Below are 17420 nucleotides of genomic sequence, written 5' to 3'. Positions count from 1 at the left end.
CTTAGTTCCAGTCCCGGATATCGTTATCAATTTTCTGTCTCGTTGAATCTAAATCTCATTATGGGTCTTATGTATCTGGGTATTAAGATCTCTTATTATTACATTAATCCTTTTATCCTTGTAGCTTTGAAATCTATTTTGTCAAATGTGAAAATTGCAACTCCTGCTTTTTATTTATTTATTTTTGCTCTCCATTTGGTTGGTACGTTTTTTTTTTTCCAACCCTTTATTTTGAGTCTATGTATATCTTTGGATATACTGTTAGATTTTGTCTGTATCTTTTGATTGGGAGATTTGGTCGATTTAAATTTAGGGTTGCTGCCATTTGATATTAACTGGCTATTTTGTCCTTTTGTTGATAAAAATTCTTCTTTTTTTTTATTTTTTTTATTTATTTTTTTTTATTGGATTATAGGTTTTGGGGTACATGAGCAGAGCATTCTTTATGTTAATGCTCTTTACTTTTTGGTGTATTTTTAGAAAGGGTCATACTGGTTGTTCCTTTCTGTGTATAATGCTTCTTTTAGAAGTTCTTGTAAGGCAGGCCTGGTGGTAATAAAATCTCTGAGTACTTGCTTGTTCATAAAAGATTTTATTTTTCCTTCAAATGTAAAGCTTAAATTGGCAGGATATGAAATTCTGGGCTGAAAGTTCTGTTGATTAAGTATATTGAATATTGGCCCCCACTCTCTTCTAGCTTGTAGGGTTTCCGTTGAGAGATCTGCTGTAAGCCTAATAGGCTTACCTTTATGGGTAACTTGATCTTTCTCTCTGGCTGCCCTTAATATTTTCTCCTTCGTTTCGATCTTGGTAAATCTAACAATTATGTGCCTTGGGGTTGGTCTTCTTGAGGAATATCTTTGTGGTGTTCTCTGTATTGCCTGGGGTTGAATAGTGTCCTGCTTTGCTAAATTAGGAAAATTTTCCTGGATAATGTCCTGGAGAGTATTTTCCAGCTTGAATTCATTCTCTCCGTCACATTCAGGTACACCAATCAAGCGTATATTAGGTCTTTTCACATAGTCCCATATTGCTTGGAGACTTTGCTCATTCCTTTTTATCCTTTTTTCTCTATTCTTGTCTTGTTGTTTTGTTTCATTAAGTTGATCTTCGACCTCTGATACCCTTTCTTCTGCTTGATCCATTCGTCTGTTTAAGCTTGTACATATTTCACTAAGTTCTCGTGTTGTATTTTTCAACTCCATAAGTTCATTTGTATTCCTCTCTATATTGTCTATTCTTTTCAACATTTCATCTAACCTTTTTTCCAAGTTCTTAGTTTCTTTACATTGGGTTAGAACGAGTTCCTTTAACTCCCAGAAGTTTCTTATCATCCACCTTTTAAAGCCTACTTCAGATAATGGAACACAGTCCTTTTCCATCAGGGCTTGTTCCGTTACTGATGAGTCCTTTTCCATCAGAGCTTGTTCGGTTGCTGATGAGTCCTTTTCCATCAGGGCTTGTTCTGTTGCTGATGGGTTCTGATTTTGAGTATACTCGGCCTTCTTAGGCTGTTTTTTTCCCTTCATTGTAGATGAACCACCTTTCTAATTAGTTTTCTGAGTCGACGTCCGACTTATTGATTCCCAGTGTTGGGATCCGAGCAACCCACTGTGGCAGCCTAAATAGCAGCGATAAGACTGATGGTGCTCTTCTGCCCAGGAATCTCTGGTCTGGCTTCCCTCTTGAGTCCGCAACAAGCGGCTCTGACTTCCCGGAGCTCCAAACTCCGGTCAGTAGGGGAAGCAGTCCCGTTGGCTCTGCATGAAGAGCTGCTGCGCCGAGACGCTGGCAAAACCACTGCGGCGGCCACAAGAGTCGCGCTGGCGACCCATGGGGCTCCTCCACTGGGAATCAGCTGATCGGTGAGTGACGAAAATTTGTCTAAAAGTGTGGCGTCGTCTCGTTCTCTGGGCCTTCACTGGGAGCTACAATCCTGAGCTGTTAGTGGTCGGCCATCTTGGATCGATCTCCAATATTGAGATATTTAAACTTATAATTGTCTTATAGTAAGCTTTGTAATTTTCATCCTTGGAATTATTTCCTAACAATAATTGTACTTTACAATTTAGTTTGAATCAGAGATGTTTTTTCTCCATTGAGTAGATAAATCTGACTACTGCATTGAATCAAATAACCATTGGTTTTCCAGAGAGCTCCTGTGGTATTTGAAATTTCTTGAAATTAAGAGACTTAATTGTTATGTGTTTAAATATTAGCTGACACTACGGTTTTAAAATATACTTTGAGTTTCAGCTTATTTTATTAAACATATAGTTGGCTACATGGTAAGAGCAAACTCTCATGCAGAATTTTCCGTGTAATAGATCTTTAAAAAAGTGCATTACATGTATTATGTCATTTAATTCTTACAAGAGCCCTAGGAGGTTGGTATTAAAGTTATCCTCTCTTTTACAGTGAAAGGAAACTGAGGCATAGAGCAGGTAAGTAAGTTGCTCAAGGTCAATGCTGGTAAATGGTGGAATTAAGATCTGAACCAAGGGCAACTGGCCCTAGAGTCTATGTTCTTAATCACTACACATTAGTCTATAATCTATTATTGATTACTGCATTATTCAAGAGAAAATATATAATTTGGTTTATCTCAACCAATCTCTGTTGAGCACCTGCTATTTGCTTTGTACTGTGCTTGGAGACTAAGAGCATTCAAGGATAACAGGACATGGTGTACTCTTAACTATCTTAGAATCTGCAGGGCTTGAATGCAAACAGAGGAGTAGGAAAGGCATTCCAGCGGTAGGGAACAGCAGCAGTAAATGCATAGACGTGGAAAACAACAAATTGTTGTTAGGAAGCCATGACTAGTGCACTGTGTCTAGAGAACAATTGTGTGAGATAAAAGCAAGATGCAGTGTTGACTCCCAGGATGTGGAGTTTGAACTTAAATTAGGTAGACTCATCGAGAACCACGGGTATGTATTTTTCCAAAGCGGAAAGTTACTTCTTTAACTCCCTCGTTTGTAAATATGGCTAAAGTTACTGTCACATCGATAGGATGCTTAAAGGATAAATTAAACAAAGCATTAAAATGTGTAAGGCAGTGTCTGGAACAGAGTGAGTGGTCAGTAAATGATTCTAATAGGTGTGGTGGTTGTTAAAAAATAAGCAGAGGGAAGCTGGAGTCTTTTTTTCCCCCTATCATTTTCAGGTTTTCTTTCTTTCCAACAATGGGGCATGGAGGGCTACATTTGGGAGTTTAGCTTTTAAGTTTCTCATGCCTGGAAAGCCTGTCTGTTGATAGTCTTCTTTACAGTTTTCGTAACCAGTGGAGACCCCACCCCCACAAAGGAAGCAGCATCCTCAACCTTGCTTTGCTGGAGCCCTGTGAGATCACTGGGAAGCAGTGCGAGCTTATCCCGTCCCCTCTGCCACATTGCCTTTTTAAGGAGGCAGTCATCACAAATGCCCAGCAGGATTTATTACTCAGAGGGGACTGAAGAAATGCTCTATCTGCTTGAGCGTGACTTCTTCCTCATTCTGTCTTTCTCATTAGTATCTGTGATTTACATGAAGTAATAACATTTACATTTCAATACAGTTAGAAATTTTCTCTGTAGAATAAGATGCACTGCAACAGCTTGTAATCATAGCTGGTCAGTTTTCCTGAATGGAAATTTGACGTCTGAGTCTGTTGGGATGAAAAGAGCAGAAAGGAGGAAGATAACAGGAGAAAAAGTTTCCCACAAATATTAACAGTGTTTTGATTTTCGAGAGTACATCATGCTCACAGCTGGAAGTGAAGATTTAGAAGGCTTCAATATCCAGATGAATATTTTGCTTACTATGAAGCACTTGGACTGAGAATGAGAATGAGATAATCACTTTTTTAAAATTATTTTTTTGAGATGAGTCTTGCTCTGTTGCCCAGGCTGGAGTGCAGTGGTGTAATCTCGGCTCACTGCAAGTTTTGCCTCCCGGGTTCAAATGATTCTCCTACCTCAGCCTCCTGAGTAGCTGGGATTACAGGCATGCACCACCACACCTGGCTAATTTTCATAATTTTAGTAGAGATGGGGTTTCACCACGTTGATTAGGCTGGTCTCGAACTGCTGACCTCGTGATCTGCCCACCTCAGGCCTCCCAAAGTGCTGGGATTACAGGCATGAGTCACTGTGCCTGGTGAGATGATCACTTTTATGTAATCCATTTTATTCAAATGGGATACAACATTACCCTGAGCAATGCTCTTCCCATTTTTAAGGCTATTTTCCACACATGAGTATCTGGCTGTTGTTGTCCTCTCCATAGCCAAAAGGTTTTCTGCTCCTGAAGACATACACTTGAATGGAGAAGAGGAATAGAAAATAAAATTTCTTGAGCATCTACTCTGTGCCAGGCATATTACTATTAAAAACCTTATTTGTTATTCACAGCAATACTATGACATATTAGAACCCCCATTTGATATACAAGACAAAAACTGAGCTTCTGAGAAGATTTGTCTAAGGTCACAGTCAGTGAGTGAGTAGATTTGGGATTTGGAGCTCAAGTCTTCTGATTCCTTCCTCATCGCACTCTCTGTCCCTTCCTACAGTTAAAAACCTCTTTACAGTGATCAAAGTGTCAATCTATACTCAAATACGATAACAGTCCCCAACTTTTTTGACACCAGGGACCAGTTTCATGGAGGACAATTTTTCCATGGACTGTGTGGGTGGGGTGGGGATGGGATGGTTTGGGGACAAAACTGTCCCACCTCAGACAGATTCTCACAAGGAGTGTGCAACCTGGATCCCTTGCATGTGCAGTTCACAGTTCACAGAATGCTTTGCACTCCTATGAGAATCTAATGCCGCTGCTGATCTACTGATCTGACAAGAGGCAGAGCTCAGGCTCCTCTGCTCCTCACCTCCTGATGTGTGGTCCAGTTCCTAACAGGCCAGGGACAGATACTGCTCTGCAGCCTGGAGGTGGGGGACCCCTGAAATATAACACAACAAGTTTGTTTTGCTTAGTACATGTTAATACACAAAACAAGAGTTTAGTATTACTTCTAGTCTCAGCTCTGGTTCACTCTAACTTCTGTTCCTGACTTTCGTTCCGTTCTCTTTCAGTTTGGTCTCTTCCGATCACTAAACCAATGAGTGTTGGAGCAAAGTGTAAAAATGTCAACCTCAGAGTCTCCTGAATTCCATCCTTAGGATTCTATTATTTTGTCTCCCTTACCCCCTCCTGATTAGAGAGCCTTGAATTTTCTTCTTTTTTCATGTTTTTTTTGTGGCTGTTGCTGTCAACCTCTGTCATCTCTAACTCTTTTCAGACTTCCTCATGCTTCCTGGCTTCAGTTGCTCTGAAAATTCTGAGTTCTTTCTCGTCTTCTTACCACCAGGTTATCAACCCACTAGGATCTTTCTTTCCAGGTTCGCAGGTGTCATCTTTGGAACAAGTTAATACTGTCTTAGAGATAACATAATGACAGTTCTTTACTCTGGCCCCATTCGGACCAAGAGTTCTCTGAATCTTTTGGGAAAATATTTGATTTGTTTCATTTATGCAACTAAAATAAGTAAGATATTAAAAATTTGAGAAAGCAAAAGTCTTGAAATTTTGTATGTTAAATATTAACCCATTAAAAGCCAGGAATTTTGATTTTTGTATAATGTAGTGTATCAGCCCTGTTTCTCTATCTCATATTTGTAATGCAGGAACAAAGAAGAAAAAAGAGAATGTGCTTAGAAATGAATAGGCCCAACATAGGCTAATAATACTTGGTGTTTTGGATTAGCCTCTCTCAAGCTCACAAAACATTTTCACTAAACTCTCAAATCTCCAGTCTTACCCAAGGCTTTCATGCTTTAGTTGATGTGATGATTCAACATTTTTTCCCTTCAAGTTTCTGAAAATCCCTTTGTGTCTTTAAGTGTTTAAAACTAATTCTGTCTAATGGTATTTAATAGAATAATCATGATGGAAACAGGTTTCTTAAGTCATGATTTTGGGGATAAGTCAGTAATTAATGAAGGGCCGTCTGCAGTCAGTTCTCTGGGCTCATCCCACTTTTCATGGAAGGCTTTTGATAGAGAACGTGGAACTTTCTTAACTACAGAGCCTAATGTTGCCAAGGAGTAATCTTTCTAGTTTCTTAATTGGATTCTATCAGGCCTAAGATGCTGTAATTCTCTGGCTGCCATCTCCAAAGCTCAGAGATAATTTTTTTTTTCATAATCCACTATGGGGATTAATGAAAGGGAGTAAGTGAACATTCTGTACAAATGGATCACTAAATAGTCTAATTTTCCAAAGGCAATGAGAGTATAACAGTTAGGGTCCCACAGGAGATGCGAATCAAATCCTTTTAAAATTCGTATGAAGAATTTTTAAATTGTTGGCTAGGTAACTGAAAGTATTAAAAGAGAATCCTAAGCAGGGCACGGTGGCTCACACCTGTAATCCCAGCACTTTGGGAGGCCAAGGTGGGTGGATCACGATGTCAGGAGTTCAAGAGCAGGCTGGCCAATATGGTGAAGCTCCTTCTCTACTAAAAACACAAAAATTAGCCAGGAATGGTAGTGGGCACCTGTATTCCCAGCTACTCGGGAGGCTGAGGCAGAGAACTGCTTGAACCCAGGTGGTGTAGGTTGCAGTGAGCCGAGATCATACCACTGCACTCCAGCCTGGGTGATAGAGTGAGACTCCATCTCAAAAAAGAAAAAAAAGAAAGAAAGAAAAAAAAAAGAGGACCCTAAGATACCACAAATGTGGGAACTGCAGAAAGCCCTAGTTTTCAAGGGAAGCTTTAAAGGCCTAGCTTTAAATGGAAGAGTCAAGGAATTAAAACTTAGAGAGGGGTATTCCCTGTAGAGCTGAAACTGTTTTTTAAAAAAAATTTTTTTTAATTTATTGCATTTTAAGTTTTGGGGTACATGTGAAGAACATGCAAGATAGTTGCATAGGTACACACGCGTGGCAGTGTGATTTGCTGCCTTCCTCCCCTTCACCTATATCTGGCATTTTTCCCCATGCTATCTCTCCCCAACTCCCTACCCCTCACTGTCCTTCCCCTATTCCCCTGCAACAGACCCCAGTGTGTAGTGCTCCCCTCCCTGTGTCCATGTGTTCTCATTGTTCAACACCCACCTATCAGTGAGAACATGCTGTTTTAAGAGAGGACTGGTTGGTCCTGGTGACCCTGCAAAGGAGACAATGAAGCCGGTTCTACAAGTGTTGAGAAAACTGCAAACTGAATTCATGTGCTGCCATGGGCAGGATCTGCACCTGCTGGAGTGAGAAGTGTGACTTGGGGCGATTATCTTGGGATCTGCTTAGCATACAGGAAGACCCAATGAAGCGGAAGGAAGGAAAAAGTCCCGTCCTCCTCTTCCAGCTTTGCAGTTTTCCTCTGTCACCCCCTAGTGGAAAAGCCTAACAGAGCCACGGGCAATGCCACAGTGTGTTTTGCAGAGTACACCAGGGAAGTCTTAGAGCAGAGAAAGAGGAACTAAATGGGCACAAAGAGGAACTTATCCTGAAGCCCACAGTTTCCCAGAGAGATGTAGTTACTGAATCTCCCAACACCAATCTTTACTTCCAATTCCTTAATTTCATGGTCTCGTCATGAATTTTTGGAGTCAGAGTTGGATTTGTATTTCTGAACAAACTATTGAACCCCGTTTAGGTTTTATTTCCTCATCTACAAAGGTAAGGTGGCAGTATCTATTTTACAGGATTGATGTAAGTATTCAGTGAAATTAGGTTCATATGAAGCTTACTTAGCTTAGGGTATGGCATATGGCAGAGGTCCCCAACTTTTCCACATGAGGGACCAGCTTCATGGAAGACAGTTTTTCCATGGACCAGGGAGGTGAATGGGGATGCTTCAGGATGATTCAAGTGCATTACAGTTATTGTGCACTTTATTTCTGTTATTATTGTAGTGTAATTTACAATGACATAATTATATAACTCCCCATAATGTAGAATCAATGGGAGCCCTGAACTTATTTTTCTGCAACTAGACAGCCCCATCTGGGAGTAACAGGAGACAGTGACAGATCATCAGGCATTAGAGTCTCATAAGGAGCCCACAACCTAGATCCCTCATATGCATGGTTCACAATAGGGTTTGCGCTCCTCTGAGAATCTAATGCCACCACTGATCTGACAGGACGTTGAGTTCAGGCAGTAATGTTCCTGGCCAGTGGCTCACCTCCTGCTGTGCTGCCTGGTTCCTAACAGGCCATGGACTGGTATCAATCCACTGCCCAGGGCTTAGGGGCCCCTGCCTTAGGTAGATAACAACCTCTGCTAAGCAGGAGAAGCTCAGGTTGCACAATCATTCTATTTTTTCCAGTTCTTGCCCACTAGCAAGCCAGAAGTAGTTTATCAAAAGGAGAGCAATTATTTTCAGAAGAGGGCATGGATTTTCTCCAGAACGTTATAAGTCTGACCTGTAATTTTTCTACTGATGCTTGCCAGAGTCTACACACAGTGAGCATGTATTTTCCATAGATACTTCAAATATCGCTGGATGTGCTGGCTTATAAGGCTCAAATGAAATAACAGCCTGAATTGTAGCTGGCTCCTTCCTTCCTTCCTTCCTTCCTTCCTTCCTTCCTTCCTTCCTTCCTTCCTTCCTTCCCTCTCTCCTTCCTTCCCTCTCTCTTTCCTTCCTTCCCTCTCTCTTTCCTTCCTTCCCTCTCTCCTTCCTTCTTTTCTTCCTTCCTTCCCTCTCCTTCCTTCCTTCCTTCCTTCCTTCCTTCCTTCCTTCCTTCCTTCCTTCCTTCCCTCTCTCCTTCCTTCCCTCTCTCTTTCCTTCCTTCCCTCTCTCTTTCCTTCCTTCCCTCTCTCCCTCCTTCTTTTCTTCCTTCCTTCCCTCTCCTTCCTTCCTTCCTTCCTTCCTTCCTTCCTTCCTTCCTTCCTTCCTTCCTTCCTTCCTTCCTTCCCTCCTTCCTTCTTTCTTTTCAGGCAGAGTCTTGCTCTGTTGCCAAGGCTGAAGTGCAGTGGCTTGATCCAGGCTCACTGCAACCTCCTCCCAGGTTCAAGCAATTCTCCTGCCTCAGTCTCTGGAGTAGCTGGGATAACAGACACATGCCACCACACCCATAGCTGGGACTTTTCTTTAAAGCTTTCTCTTGCTCTTGTCCCCACTAAAACCTGGAAGCATTTTGAGTTATTCATTAAGCGGGTTGAAATAGCACACTCAAATATGGTGTATGTTGATCCCAAAATACAAAAATGCCCACCAAGGATTGTTCTTTTTTAGCTGAAGTTAGTTTAAAATACAGCAGTTTTTCTTTCACCTTGGAAAGGATATCTCAATGTGTTCCCAACAACTGGACTCCAGGAAACTTCACTGAATTGGTGAGCTTTTTAATTTTTGTAGTTTGTTCCTCACCCTGGAGTTCATTAATGCTTTATTACTAAGTCCTCTAAGGTGCTTGTTACTTCCTGCTCGTCACATGCAACCAGCATGAGGTCATTGATGCAGTAGACTGCTATGATGTTGTAAGGAAAGTCAAGATGATTAACGCCATGAGTATATCAGGCCAGAGAGCAAGATAGTTGGCACATCCCAGCGGCAATGCTTGGAAGGTTCCTGTTGGCTATGCTAGGTCAAAGAGAAGTACTTCTGCTTGCCTTGATATAGGGAAAAATGAATTTTCACATCAGTAGCTGCATACCAGTTGCCAGGGGCTGTGTTCATTTGTTCCATTCAAGATATGACATTTGGAACATCTTCTCCAGTGGAGGTTACCACCTGAATTCATTTAAAATAATAATACTTAATTGTCCTGTTATACTCCAAGATTTATCTGCTTTCTCCACAGGATAACAAGTAAGCTCAATGAGGAGGTGGCCGGTATCATCACCCGGTTTTTTCTAAGTCTCTGACAATGGCACCCATCTTCAACGTTTTCCCATCAAAATAGTCTTATTTTTTAATTACTATTCTTATATCAAGGGAAACTTCTGGGGGCTTTACCTTGGCCCTTTTTACCAAATGAGGTTTATTCCTCAGGCCAGTGTGCCAATGTAGGGATTCTGCCAGTTGTCAAGCATGATTATTCCAATTATACGTTCACAAATTGGGGAATTGGTCTGCATTTCCACTGGATCCACTGTGGTTCAAATGTAGACCAAGATTCTACCTATCATCTGGCCACCAAAAGTCACCATTTATTATTGGAGGACCAGGGCATTTGGGTCCCTAGAAATCAGTGTCAACTTAGCGTCTAAAAGCTCCTGTGATTGGTAGAATGTCAGCCTCCAAGGCTTCTGAGCCCTTGTGTTATGACCATGAATACGTTCTGCTACATAACAAAAGGGGCATTTCAAATGTAATTAAGGTTACTAATCAGTTGACTTCAAGACAGTGAGAGTATTCTGAATTATCCAGGTAGGCCCAGTGTAATTATATGTGCCCTTAAAGACAACTTTTCTATCAGTCAGCATCTAGTGTGAAGACAAAAACCATGCCAATTATTTGAACATGGAAGTAGCAACTACAGGAAGCAGCTACTCACTCTAGGGATAAAGGAACAAAGGAAGAGTTAGAAGTCATTAAAATGTATAAGTTTAGAGGATGGGTCCTGCAGAACTGAAAGTCGTATATTTTCTTGACATGTTCTGATGTCTCTGAACTTGGAGGATAATCCCAGCGGATCTGACTCAGACCTCTGAGGATAGGGTGCTGGCTGACTGGAGCAAGGCCTAACATGGAGAGCTGGAAAAGCAACAATGTGGCTTGCAGATTTTATCACTAACATGGAAAAGCTGAGTATAGAAGGGAGGGTGTGGAGTTCTCAGACCACAACTTAACCAGCAGCACAGAGTAACTTATTCTGAAGCCCACAGTCTCTGAAATAGCCATCTTTAAATCTTATAAATTTTCCCACACTTTCCTTTATATCTATTCTCTTAATTTCATTCTCTCCATAAATTTTGGAGTCAGACAGAGTTGCATTCAGATTTCAGTTTTCCTTCTAAACTTATGAATTATGTGACTGTAAGCAAGCTATTCAGCTTCTTTTAGACTTACTTATCTACAAGCCAGGATCACCATATCTATTTCACAGGATTGACACGAATGTTATGTGAACCAAAGTCTGCATGATGTGTACTTGGCAGGTGCACAGCATATGGCACTAACAAGGCCATGCTGGTTCACCTCCTTCCCCTTCAGGAGTGTCGTCTCCATCCCTCTTCCTCCTTTTCTTTCAGCCTCTTATACTTAGCCTTTTTTACTGTGTCTTCTTTCTGTCTTTTCGCCTCTATTTTGTTCTTTTCTTCCCCTTTTCATTCTTTTCTCCACCCTTTAATACCTTAATTCATTTTCCTTCATCCCTTTCATTGTCTACCTACGCTTACATGGCCAATGATGTTCAATAAAAGAAAGGTTCCCACTTTTGCTTTGGACTTGGAAATGTGTGTCTTTTTGCCATTAGTTAACTGTTTAGGGCACCTTATGTCTTCTTTGGTGTCATATATAGGAAATTGCCATTTTGAGTGCTTACTGCAGTTTATTGCATAGTGTAATGAAGTGCAGTAGCATAATCTTTGCTCACTGAAACCTCTGCCTCCCAGGTTCAAGTGATTCTCCTGTCTCAGCTTCCTGAGTAGCTGGGACTACAGGTGTGCACTACCACACCCAACTAATTTTTTTTTTTTGTATTTTTAGTAGAGACAGGATTTCACCATGTTGCCCAGGCTGGTCTTGAACTCATGAGCTCGAGTAATCCATCTGCCTCAGCCTCCCAAATTGCTAGGATTACAGGTGTGAGCCACTGCTCCTGGCCTCAAGTAGACATTCTTAAATTATAAGCAGTTAAACCAGATGAGGTACAAGTGAAAACAAAGACCATGGTTTCTTTGCCTAGTACATAATGTTTATTAAGAAATGACAGAAGATATTGTATCACAGATATAACTGAAATAGTCCAGCAGGCAAGATCATTATGATCCAAAAACAGAGGAATGGATCAGATGTTAAAATGTAGAAAGTCCAGCCTACTTCTTAGAAGCTGAATGTTGGGCGATGAGCTTCCATTTTCTCCGGTGACACCTGAGGAATGTCACTTGGGTATAATTTGGTGTCTTTGACATTGCAAAATTTTAGGTAAACAAGATAAAAATAGATTATAAAGCATGGAAACATTAGACTTGTGGATAACTCTCATGGATGAATTCCACAACGTGTCAGTAATTTTTAATACTGCAGAAATATGAGAAACAATATATCCCAAGCAAAATTGATGATCTGCCGGTGGCTTTGTAGCCTTTCTGTGTCACCAGTGAAGGGTCAAGATATTCATTGTAGAATGGAATCAGGTAGAATTGAGAGCTCATATACTTAGTAGTCTCCATCGCAGGAAAAGCAATAAAAGTCTGAGAACTTGCTAGTGGTCTAGGAGTGGTCAAGAGATGAACAGTTCAGAGATATTGTGAGAGTAGTCTCCATCACAGGAAAAGCAATAAAAGTCTGAGAACTTGCTAGTGGTCCAGGAGTGGTCAAGAGATGAACAGTTCAGAGCTATTGTGACCTATGCAACTGAAAATAAGCAAACCAGCTTTCAACAAGTGGGCTCACAGCAGGTGGGCCCACAGCAGGAGTAGCAGCAGACTGGGCGGCAGCCGGACTGTCCACAGTAGGATGGGCGGCAGCAGGAGGCCTGGGCATGGTGCAGCTGGCAGCAGGATGGGGGTGTGCAGCTCACCACGCAGCAGGGGGGCAGGCAGGTGCCTTCTGCACGGCAGTCTGGGCGGCACCACCTGATACGGGTGCTCACAGCTCCACAGCCACCCTCCTGGCCACAGCCGATGCTACCACCAATGCCACAGCTGGTTCCACAGCAGCTGGTCTGGCAGCAGCTTGGCTGGCAGCAGCTGGTCTGACAGCAGCTTGGCTGGCAGCAGCTGGAGCCGCAGGTCCCACCGGTGGAGCAGCTGGGAAATCCGCAGAAGCTGGTCTGGCAGCAGCTTGGCTGGCAGCAGCTGGTCTGACAACAGGCCATGGTGTCGGGATTTGGGTTGAGAGGTTGCTCAGAGGAGTTTCTGAGTTTTGGTGGTGACTTCCACACTGGCCCTTTTATATATCTGAGCCAGCTGCTGTTTACAAAATTCTTAACATATTTTCCTTGTTTTTGTTTAAATTTGTTTCTCAGTGGATCTCTGATTGGTTTACATTGAAATACTTATGACACATAGTGAGCAACAGTTTAGAAATTACTCTGTTTTATAGTTTCTTCGGTACTCCTCATATCAGTCATTTGCTCTTTGGAGTATGTTTGTGGTTTCCCATGTTCAAAGAGTCTTTCCATCTTAGTCCAAATACATGCTCTCATTTTACGTATTAGTTATTCCACGTGATAATCTATCCAGACCTCTAAGGCTAAGAGTAACAATTGTGCTGTTTTATTTAACTATTATTTTTTCCTCCTGGATATATAGGCTAAACCCTCCTGAATTTTGGATATCTGGATATCTACTGAACGGAAAGAGTACCTTTGGTCATGCATAATTCATAGACTTCACCTTGTTTTATTCCAACGTCATACTGAATTAATGATTATAGTCCCTTTAATTTCAACCAATTTGGAATGTGTAAATATTATTCCCGTTCCAGGGCAGAAATCTTTTCTTGGGAACCAAATTGACACAGTATATAGGAAGGTATCCAGCAGAATGCTTAGCTTGTGGTAGAACCTTAAATGTTTATTGAATCTGATTCAATAAAGATTTATTGAATAGGTGGAGTAAAAGGCATGATTCATGGATGTCAATACCACTCATACATGATTAAAGAGAACTTTCAAGCTGTAGTACCTCTCATGAAAGAGTCTTGTTATTTGCTGTAAAAAGACTAAGAAATGTGTGTTTTCTTTTTTAAATTAAGTAGTTGAATTGGGCTAAAGAAAAAACATCTAGGAGTTATGACACTTTGAAGAATGTACTGCCATCTACTTTATTCCTCTCGGAAATTGCACAATCTTGTGTATAATCCATCATAGCTACCAATTAAATGATAGAGGTAAGTTCCAGGAGCTTGTAAATAATGTGGGAAATGTGTTTCTTAGTCTGTTCTATATTTGCATCTTATTGTATTTTATATATTGCACTCTAATGCCTAATGAAGAATTTAAAAATTAAGTGATAAAAGCTATTTTGTTTTGTTCTAGGTTATGTCAACTTCTTAAGAGAAAATCTTTTAAGTTGGGTTGCAAAGTACAAAATATAACAGAGCTGTTTCAGATTTCGAATGCATCTGTCTGACAAATGGCAATGGTAGAACTCAGTGGGTGCTTTTATAGCTGCTTATTCTACTGTCATTTAGACTAGAGATATACCTTATGCATACCTACATCAAATGAAGGTGAATAGTGGGAGTTGAAGCTTAGAGAGCAATTCAGGGATCAATGGGAAGAATGTGAAAGGCTAAGGTATAGAAATTAAACCAAAATACTCTTGGAAAATAGGTAATATCTAGTAGATATTTTAAAATCTATTTAGAAGGCAGTACAATTTCTTTAGATGTTGGGCATAAATGAAGGAGAGCATCTAGTATATTAAATGGAAGGAGACAAAAGATGGTAGAAGTACATTTAGGTAGAAATCGATAGCTTTGATCAACTTTAAAATTTTAGCTGCAGGTCAACTTTTATTGGTCTAGACCTAATCATAATCAATTAAAGCATGTAAGTATTTGAATAACTGTAAACATTTATTTAATTCCTGGAGCATTTTAAAGATGGATTCAAGCATAATTTACTTTGTACTTAATCTTTCTCGTTTAGACTTTATGGTTATGCCTTGGTATTATTAATATAATGCACCTCCACTCTTGAATTCCAACTACAGGAAGACATGCTTAAAGGGAGAAGGACATAACTCAGTTTGCTTTGCACATTAAGATATATAACTTGAATTAATCGGTGATATTCAAGGAAAAACCAGGTCTGAAGGTGCATGGGCATCAAGAGAGAGTTGGGGGAGCAGAGAAGTCCCTGAAATGATGAACCATTCCATCCCAGTCCTCTGCTCCAGCAAGGCAAGCTATCCAGAACACTGATTGATACATGTTTCAGTGAGCAAATTCAGCACATCCACAGTGTGCTAGCTAGAAGTTTCATGATGTCTGAACAGCTTAGCAACATCATGGTACTTAGCATCCAAGTACAATTGAACAATTCTTCATAAATCAGCACAATTTTGCTGTGCTTCCCCTTTCATCCTTAAGCGATCAGCAACCTGGCTTTTAGCAGGTGGGCTCATGGCGGTGGCAGCAGCAGGCTGGATGGCAGTAGGACTGTCCACAGTAGGATGAGCTGCAGTGGGAGGCCTGGGTGTGGTGCAGCTGGCAGCAGGATGGGGGCATGCAGCTCTCCAGGCAGCAGGGGGCCAGACAGGTGACCTCCATGTGGCAGTCTGGGCGGCATCACCTGGTGTGGGAGCTCACAGCTCCACAGCCACCCTCTTGGCCACAACCAATGCCACTGCCAATGCCACAGCTACCCTCCTGGCCACAGCCAGTGTCACAGTCTGGCAGCAGCTTGGCTGGCAGAAGCTGGTCTAGCAGCAGCTTGTCTCACAGCAATTTGGCTGGCAGCAGCTGGAGCCACAGGTCTCACTGGTGGAACACCTGGCCATGGTGTCAGGAACTAGGTTGAGAGCTGTGTTGTGAAGAGAGGTTTCCGAGTTTGGGCTGCACCTTCTATATCTGTCCTTTTATATGTTCCCTAAAGCTGCATATTTACCTAACATCTTTCCTTGATGTCAATTTCAATGCGAGTCTCTGGCTAATACCTGAAGTGTTTGGAAAGTTATAAATTAAACTAAAGGGCTTCTGCACAGCAAAATAAACTATCACCAGAGTGAACAGGCAACCTACAGAATGGGAGAAAATTTTTTCAATCTATCCATCTAACAAAGGTCTAACATCCAGAATCTACAAGGAACTTAAACAAATTTACAAGAAAAAAAAATCCCATCAAAAAGTAGGCAAAGAATATGAACAGACACTTCTCAAAAGAAAACGTTCATGCGGTCAACAAACTTGAAAAAACTCATCATCACTGGTCACTAGAGAAATGCAAATCCAAAACCACAATGAGATATCATCTCACACCAGTAGAATGGCAATTATTAAAAAGTCAGGAAACAAGAGATGCTGGAGAGGATGTGGAGAAATAGGAATGCTTTTACATTGTTGGTGGGAATGTAAATTAGTTCAACCATTGAAGAAGACAGTGTGGTGATTCCTCAAGGATCTAGAACCAGAAATGCCATTTGACTCAGCAATCCCATTACTGGGTATATACCCAAAGGATTATAAATCATTCCACTATAAAGACACATACACAATATGCTTATTGCAGCACTATTCACAATAGCAAAGACTTGGAGCAAACCCAAATGCCCATCACTGATCAACCAGATAAAGAAAATGTGGCACATATGGAATGTGGCACCATGGAATACTATGCAGCCATAAAAAAGAATGAGTTCATATCCTTTGCAGGAACATGAATGAAGCTGGAAACAATAGTTTTCAGGAAACTAACACAGGAACAGAAAACCAAACACTGCATGTTCTCACTCATAAGTAAGAGTTGAACAATGGGAACACATGGATACAGGGAGGGGAACATCACATACTGGGACCTGTTGGGGAAGAGGGAGCTAGGGGAGGGATAGCATTAGGAGAAATACCTAATGTAGATGAGGGGTTGATGGGTGCAGCAAACCACCATGGCACGTGTATAGCTATGTAACAAACCTGCATGTTCTGCACATGTATCCCAGAACCTAAAGTATATATAAAAACAAGATGATTTTTGTAAGTTGATCTTGTAAGTTTTGTAAGTTCATCTGTGATTTTGCTGAACTCTTTTATTATTTGGATAGTAAATTCCTTTATTAGTTCAATTAATTTTTTCTTTTTAAGATAAACTTTTGGTTTTAAAATGGTTTTTGATTTATAGAATTGTTGTAAAGATAATACAGAGTTTCTAAATATCCCATTCAAATAGATTTGTTATTTGTATTTGGAACCTTAGAATTTTTTACATATAGAATCATGTCATAGGCAAATAAAGAGAGTTTTACTTCATTCTTTCAAAAAAAAAAAAAACGAAGGAAGAAAGTTATAAATAGCACTTCAACATTTCAATTGCCTGCTTTGTCCATTGCTCAATTAAGTCTCATTATGTTTCTTCTTTGCCCTCTCCTTAGTGAAGGCTCATCATGGAAGCCAATCACAGAAGTGTCTCTCTACACAAGTCACATGAGAGACTAGCTTTGAACCAAGTGTTGCCCTGGCATGCTTTGTCATACTTGTCCTTTGACAGCCTTTAGGCAATATTTATCTTAACTTACCATTTTTCCCTAAGTGGTCACTTAACCATGATCATGGTTTTCTAAACAATTTGTTTAGATGTGGAAAGACTAATAGTAGTGTCATCAAA

The 17420-nt window shown here is 40.8% G+C and overlaps 1 pseudogene; it reads right to left on the bottom strand.

Annotated features, from left to right (window-relative positions):
• Positions 1-15211: 15211 nt before the first annotated feature.
• LOC108591834 (keratin-associated protein 1-4-like) lies at positions 15212-15603 on the bottom strand (annotated as a pseudogene).
• Between the last annotated feature and the right edge of the window lie 1817 nt (positions 15604-17420).

The sequence above is a fragment of the Callithrix jacchus genome, chromosome 5 (assembly GCF_049354715.1).
Source record: "Callithrix jacchus isolate 240 chromosome 5, calJac240_pri, whole genome shotgun sequence".
In the NCBI taxonomy this organism is placed as follows: Eukaryota; Metazoa; Chordata; class Mammalia; order Primates; family Cebidae; genus Callithrix; species Callithrix jacchus.
Note: the sequence above shows the minus strand (reverse complement) of the source record. Positions and strands in the feature narration are given on the sequence as shown.